We start from the raw sequence: 7989 nt of genomic DNA on the forward strand, positions 1-7989 counted from the left end.
GTTGGGAACCTGAGTCTCCATTGCCGGGGGCGGGTGGGGTGCAGAAGGAGAGGCTGAACGAATCTGCCGGCTTTGGCCTCTGTCAAATAAGCCGTGGAGGTGGGCTCTTCACGCGGGGAGCAGTCCTACAGAGGGGGAAGGGGAGCCCTTTGCTTCCTTGGAAAGCAGCCGGAACCCCCCCCCCCCCTCGCATTCCTGCTGTTGGTTAAGACCGGTGTCCCAAAGGTGCTTTTTCAACTGGATTTTCTTGGTGTTTCCTTCTCATCCAAGAAGCTTCTTCAGTTCTGAATGAATGGTGGATAATTTCACCAGAACTGAAAAACTAAGCTATGGTTTGTTGTATTGAACAAGCCACGATTAGTCTATGGAGATTCTCAGTCATCTGGAGTCATGTCCCAAAGATGCTTTTTCAAGAGGCAACTGCACTTTCTTTTTTTCCCCCTTGAAGGCATTTCACTTCTCATCCAATAAGCTTCTTCAATTCTGATGATAACGTGAAATATTTTCAAAGAAAAACCAGTAAGTCCAGTTGCCTGTTGAAAAAGCACCTTTGGGACAATCATAACCTGGATGAGAAACTCCATAGACCTTAAGACGGGCAAGTCGCCCAAAGAAATCATTTACAAATTAAAGAGGGAAGGGGGTAGAAGTAAGGTGACCAGATTTTCAGATTGGAAAAGAGGGACGCCCTTGAGGGGGGGGGGAGGGGGGGCTTGATTAAAAAATTTTTTTTTGTCAAAAGGTCACCCCAGGACACTGAAACCAGCATAAATACGAATCTGTTGCCAAACAAAATTTTGATCACGTGACCATGAGGATGTTGCAACGGTCGCTAAGTGTGAAAAATGGTCATCAGTCACTTTTTTCAATGCCATTGTAACTTTGGTCACTAAATGTTTTCCCCCTCCTCGAGACTCCTCACTTCTTCCTTCATTCCTCTTGCTTATCTACCTTCACCTTATCTGTCTTCTGCTCTTTCCCTCTCTTCCTTTCTCCTTCCATCCTCTCTTCTTTCCTCACTCACTCCCTTCCTCCTTTTTTCTCTTCCTTCCTCCTTCCATTCTTTCAGCTTCATTTCTTTTGCCTATCTACCTTCTCTGTCTTTCTGCTCTTTCCATTTCTTCGCTTCTGTTCCTTCCTCCTTCCCTCCTTTCCTATTTCTTCCTTCTTCCTTCCTTCTGCCTATCTACCTTCACCTTCTCTGTCTTTCTGCTCTTTCCCTGTCTTCCCCTTTCCTCCCTCCCTCCCTTCTTTCCTTTCTAGTTCCATCTTTTCTTCTTTCCTCTCTCCCTCTTTTTCTTTTTTCCTTCCTTCCTCCTTCCTCTTGCCTATCAACTTTTTTTATTTTTTTTTGTTACATAGACGACACATACCCACAACAATAAAACAAAACAAAACAAAAAGAAAAAAAACCCATCATCACATATAGCATGTCATTTGGTTACAAGTGTTTTAACATTTATCATTCTTATACATTTATTATTTCATTTAATAGGTTATAATATACAGTTTGGGTTGCTTTGTTTACCATCCCTTCCTCCTGTTATAACACCACCTTATTTCCCTTTCTTTTCTCCCTTCCTCCCTTCTCTACTTTCTTCCTTCCTGCTCTCCTTTCCCTTCCTTCTTCCCTTACCTTTCTCCTACTCCTGCTCTTCTTCTTCCCCTTTCTACCCTCTCTCCCCCTCTTTCTCTCCTTTCCATCCTCCTCTCCTTACCTCTTTCTTCTTTCCATCTTCCTTTCATTCTCTCCTCCTTTCTCCCTTTCTCCCAACTCCCTTTCTGGGAGTTGAAGTCCACACACTTTCAAGTCTCCAAGGTGGAGAAAGACTGATCTATCTAATTAATATAATTATTTCTCCCTCTCTTTTTCACTCTCTCTCCAGCGCACACACGCAAATGCATAGGGCAGCCCACCTCACACACAGGTAACTCCGGGCGGCTTACGGGAAGAGGACAGCCGACCACTCAACCACGCGGGGGGGGGGGGGCAGGATTTCGCCAAGAAAAGTTAACTTTCCTGTGAAAGGGGCCGGCAGCCTCTCAGCTGTTCCCGGCCGGGGAGACCTCCCCCCCACTTCCACTCCTGCGACCCTCCTCCCGCCTCCTCGGAGCTTCAAGCAAGCTAACTGGGAAGGCCGGGGAAGAAGAAAAAGCGGCGGCGCGGGGGCGTGGCGGAAGCCCGGCTGCCGTTTCTCTTGCTGAGGGCGGGAGGAGGAGGAGGAGAAAGTTAAAGTGGCGACCCGATCCCTTCAGCAGCCGAGGCGGGAAACATGCGTTTTGACAGGGCTTCCACAGCGCTGTGCAAGCCCTGCCAAAGTGTCCGTTTCCCGGGCGGGCTGCCGTTTCTCTTGCTGAGGGCGGGAGGAGGAGGAGGAGAAAGTTAAAGTGGCGGCCCGATCCCTTCAGCAGCCGAGGCGGGAAACGTGCGTTTTGACAGGGCTTCCACAGCGCTGTGCAAGCCCTGCCAAAGTGTCTGTTTCCCAGGCAGGCTGCCGTTTCTCTTGCTGAGGGCGGGAAGAGGAGGAGGAGAAAGTTAAAGTGGCGACCCGATCCCTTCAGCAGCCGAGGTGGGAAACGTGCGTTTTGACAGGGCTTCCACAGCGCTGTGCAAGCCCTGCCAAAGTGTCCGTTTCCCGGGCGGGCTGCCGTTTCTCTTGCTGAGGGCGGGAGGAGGAGGAGGAGAAAGTTAAAGTGGCGGCCCGATCCCTTCAGCAGCCGAAGCGGGAAACGTGCGTTTTGACAGGGCTTCCACAGCGCTGTGCAAGCCCTGCCAAAGTGTCCGTTTCCCGGGCGGGCTGCCGTTTCTCTTGCTGAGGGCGGGAGGAGGAGGAGGAGAAAGTTAAAGTGGCAGCCCGATCCCTTCAGCAGCCGAGGCTAATTCTCTGCACGAACGAGAGCATGGGGGCAGCGGCAGCCGCCCGCACAGAACTTCCACGCGCTTCAGGGGCTTCTGCCGGGCAGCGGGAGCCCCGGAAGCGAGAGGAAGTTCTCTGCGGGCGGCTGCCGCTGCCCCCACGCTCTCGGAGGCGGCGATCCCATTCACGAAGAGGCAGGAAGAGAGGTGGGGCCAGCGGCAGCTGCCCGCACAGAACTTCCACGCGCTTCAGGGGCTTCTGCCGGGCGGCGGGAGCCCCGGAAGCGAGAGGAAGTTCTCTGCGGGCGGCTGCCGCTGCCCCCACCCTCTCCTCCTGCCGCAGCGAGCGGAAAATTCTCTGATTAGAATTAGATTAGATTACTCACCAACAAGCGCAGCTGCAACCCCAAAAGACGAAAGGAAAATGGAGACTCGCGCAGGCGTCCTCAGGCTAAGGAGTCCAGCCAATCAGTGAGCTGGTTGGGATGGAAAATTTTCCATCCCAGCCAGCTCACTGATTGGCTGGAGTCCTGGCCAATTAAATCAGTGAGCGGCAGGCTGGGCTGGCTTAAATTTGTAGGTAGCAGATAGAACAGAACGATGAGCCAGCCCAGCAAGCTAGCAGCTGATGGGTGGGAGCTGCGAGCGCCAAAAAAAGCGTGCTTTTTTAAAAAGCGTGCGGGACGCGGGAAAATGCATTAAAAAGCGGGGGTGTCCCGCCAAAAGCGGGACGTCTGGTCACCTTAGGTAGAAGCCACCTCAGCACATCGTAGTGTATGATATATTGTGTATGAAAAATAGATATATTTTTCAAAAATTTCTGACAGGCTAGAGTGGCAGAAAGTACCAAATTCCTTTCTTTGGTTTTTCTTTATATTTCTTTTTACTCTAAAAAATGGATCAATACTCAGATGAAGAAAACTTGATAATTCAAAACATCTTGGCTGGACTTCAAAACATCTCAGAAGGACTTGAGAGATTTGACAAGAAATGGGACAGACTATGGGATATCACAAAAAAGATGATGGGGTTGCAGCCCCAGAAATTAAAGAAGCGAATGAAAATATAGAAAACAAAGATAAGAAGTTAGATGAACTTATTAATGAAGTAAACGTGAGTGAAGGTGGAAAGAAGGGAAGCTGGAAAAGTGACTTTGATAATTTGGTGCTTCACCCCAAACTCCAAGATGCAGGAGAAAAAGAAAGAGTGAAAAAGATGGAGTTAATAAGACAAATCTATCCAGAAATAAACCTGACAACCAAAGTTAAGCTTACATTAATAACAACTCAAGGACAACAAAACTACATGAGAGATCTTTTAAGCTACAAAGTGCGGAGAGAAGTCTTAAACCCTGGAAAGGTCCTGGAAAGAGAATCGACATAACAGCTGGCGAGAGAGAAAAAACCATTTTGTTACTGGAAAGACACTGGTTAATAATGCTAGTTGATGAAAAAAAAAAGCTAGTTAATTATTGATGATTAATAAGTAGAGACTTTAGTACTTTATAGACTGTTCTAGATTACCATTGAATGTTGATTCATTAACATATAATTTACTATGATACCAATAGTGAAATGATAACCTTAGTTAGGATAAATAACCAGGCCATAGAAATGCTTATGTATACTTTTGGTGATTGTTAAGTAGAAATGTTAACATCTCTTAGATTGTCTTAGATATTTAATGTTTATTTTCTTAGCACGTAATTAACTAATTTGGGATTGAAGGAAAAGACCTATAAATCTTATTAATAAATCATTCTTTAAGGATGGCTATAAAGGTATAATATTGTGTGGGCCTGTGGAGAGGAGAAGTGAGATAAACAGTAATTTTTAGTCAACTACAATAATAACAAAGAAATATTAATGGATAATATTTAATGATACATACAGATGTGTTATGGAGGGGGGGGATGCTTAGATATCTTACTTAACTGAATTTGTTTTAGAATATGTCATAAAGGTGTAATGTTATTGGAGATCTATCGGAACTGCAAATGAATGCCAGTAGGTGGTTGTGTCTTTAAATATAAATGATTCTAGATAAAAACATGTTTAAATAATGGTAATTAAATGAGAATTGTGGTATAGGGCTAGTAAAATACCTAATTTTTCTTTATTGACTTAAAATGTACAACTCAATTTGAATGAAGTATATGTAAGGATTGTGGAAGAAAGACATGGAATATATGCTTTCTACAAGATGTAACGAAAGATGATTCCTTTTTTGTGTGTTTTTGTTTAACTAAAGCAATAAAAAAATTTCTCAAAAAAAAAGTATTGAAGGCAAAGCTGACCAAAAGCTAACTTGGAACTGGTTAAGATCAGGAGCACTGAAAAAAGAAACAGAAGGCTTTATTTTGGCAGCTCAAGAACAAGCTTTAGCCACAAACTGCATGAAGGCAAAAATTCAATATGTTACTACCAACAGCAAATGTCGCCTCTGTAATGAGAAAGACGAGACAGTCGACCACTTGATCAGCGGGTGCAGCAAAATTTCACAAACTGACTACCTACAACGCCATGACTGCGTTGCTAAGATCATTCACTGGAAATTGTGCCAAAAGTTTGGATTTGAATACGGCAAAAACTACTGGGAATGTCAGGTTCAGAAGGTTTTAAAGAATGAGAGAGTCAAGATCTTGTGGGACTTTAGAATTCAGACTGACAGGCACTTGGCCCACAACACACCTGATATAACAATAGTTGAAAAGAAAAAAGTATGGTTCATTGACATTGCAATACCTGGAGATGCACAAATTGAAGATAAACAGCAAGAAAAAATCACAAAGTACCAGGAAATTGAAGTTGAGCGACTGTGGAAAAAGAAATCGTGTGTTGTCCCGATTGTAATTGGAGCCCTTGGAGCAATACCCAAAGGGCTAACTCGCTATTTGGAAATTTTAAATGTATCAGACTTGAACATTCTGATTCTACAAAAAACCGCCCTTCTTGGAACAGCTTATATCCTCCGACATTACCTTAACAGTTCCTAGGTCCTTGGTTAGGACTTGAGCTGTTGAGCTACCAACCAGCCCCAAAGGCTGTGAATCTCACCAAAGATTAACATAACAACAACAACAACAACAACAATAATAATATCATCTTTCATGAAGTGACATCAACAGGTTGTACCTGCCAAGAAAAATAGGGAGCAGGGGGCTATTGTAAATCCATCAAACTACATTGATCTTGAAGCTAAGATCAATGTAGAGATGTTATTAACCTCTTTTTTTCTATTTCTTTTTTTTTCAATATATTGTAAATCCATACAACTGTAGAAGAAGAAAAACGAAGTTTGAATGATTATGTGAACCAAAGTACAGAAAAATTGCTGCAGGCTGTGGAAACAGAGAACAGCATAAAAACAACAGAAACAAAGGCAGAATATAAGGAGAAACAGCTGGATGACAGATTAAATAGATGGAAAACCAAAGCTTTGCATGGACAGCACTTGAAAAACATTGAAAGAAAATGTGATGACAACTTTAAATGGACATGACTTAAGATGGGAACTATCAAGAAAGAAACGGAAGGTTTAATACTGGCTGCTCAAGAGCAAGCACTACAAACTAATGCCATGAAAGTGAAGATACAAAAATCCACTGACAACCCAAACTGCCAACTTTACAATATCAAAGTTGAAACTCTTTCACATTTAATATGTGAATGCATCAAAATCGCGCAAACTGATTACAAAGTTAGATACGACCGAGTTGCTAAATTAATCCACTGGTCATTATTTAAAAAATATGATTTACCTGTATCCAGAAAGTCATGGGAACATAAAGTGGAAAAAGTTATTGAAAATGAGAAGGTGAAGATCTTGTGGGACTTTTGAATACAAACGGATAGTCATTTGGAGCACAACACTCGCTAGAGGGCAGTTTATTAAGTGTACAGTTTATTGATATCGTCGTTCTTGGAGATGCCAGAGTCAAAGAAAAAGAACTAGAAAAAATAATGAAATATCGCGACCGGGCCATCGAAACTACACGGCTATGGATGAAGCATGTAACAGTGATACCCATTGTCATCGGGGCACTTGGCACCATGTCCAAGAATTTTACAAGATACATCAACAAAATGCAGCTTCCTGCAATAACAACAGCGGAACTGCAAAAAACTGCGCTACTCGGAACATCTTATATTTTAAGAAGGTACTTGGCTGATACCTAGGACGCTGGCAGCAAACTGTATCAACCATTAGCACCAGTCACTGGTATTTGTAATGCATTTTTGAATGTACAGTTGGCTGAGTTTCATGTTTAATGAATAAAGTATATAATAATGAGGAGGAGGACACAACCAAGTTGCTAAATTAATTTACTGGTCATTATGTAAAAAATATGACTTACCTGTATCCAAAAAGTCATGGGAACATAAAGTGGAAAAAGTTATTGAAAATGAGAAGGTGAAGATTTTGTGGGACTTTTGAATACAGACAGATCATCATTTGGAACACAGCACATCAGATATCACAGTTGTCGAAAACCGAAATGTACAATTTATTGATATTGCAGTACCAGGAGATGCCAGAGTCAAAGAAAAAGAACTGGGAAAAATCATGAAATATCGCGACCTGGCCATCAAAACTATGTTATGGATGAAACATGTAACAGTGGTACCCATTGTCATCGGGTACCATGTCCAAGAATTTTACAAAATACATCAAGAAATTGCAGCTTCCCCCCAAAACACCAGCAGAATCGCAAAAGACCGCTACTCAGAACATTGTACATTTTAAGAAGGAACTTGGTTGATACCTAGGAAACTGGTAGCAACCCATATCAACCATTAGCACCAGTCAATGGTATTTGTGATGCATTTTTGAATGTTCAGTTGACTGAGTTTTATGTTTAATGAATTAAGTATATAATAAAAATAAAAATACCAATAAAATGGGGAATTAAAGATAACAATACCAGATATGGATTGCTGCCAGTTCAGGCCGAACCGGTAGTAGAATTCAGGCCTGGGTCGCAGAACTGGCAGCGACCCAGGCCTGACACGCACCCCCCATCAGTTCTCCAGTGTCCTCTGCCGTTGGTTCTGCGCATGGTCAGAGCAATTTTTAGTCAATTGCGCATGTGCAAGCAACACATGGCTGGCGCGCGCACAGCGAATCAGTAC

Source organism: Thamnophis elegans, chromosome 14, assembly GCF_009769535.1.
Source record: "Thamnophis elegans isolate rThaEle1 chromosome 14, rThaEle1.pri, whole genome shotgun sequence".
NCBI classification, from domain to species: domain Eukaryota; kingdom Metazoa; phylum Chordata; class Lepidosauria; order Squamata; family Colubridae; genus Thamnophis; species Thamnophis elegans.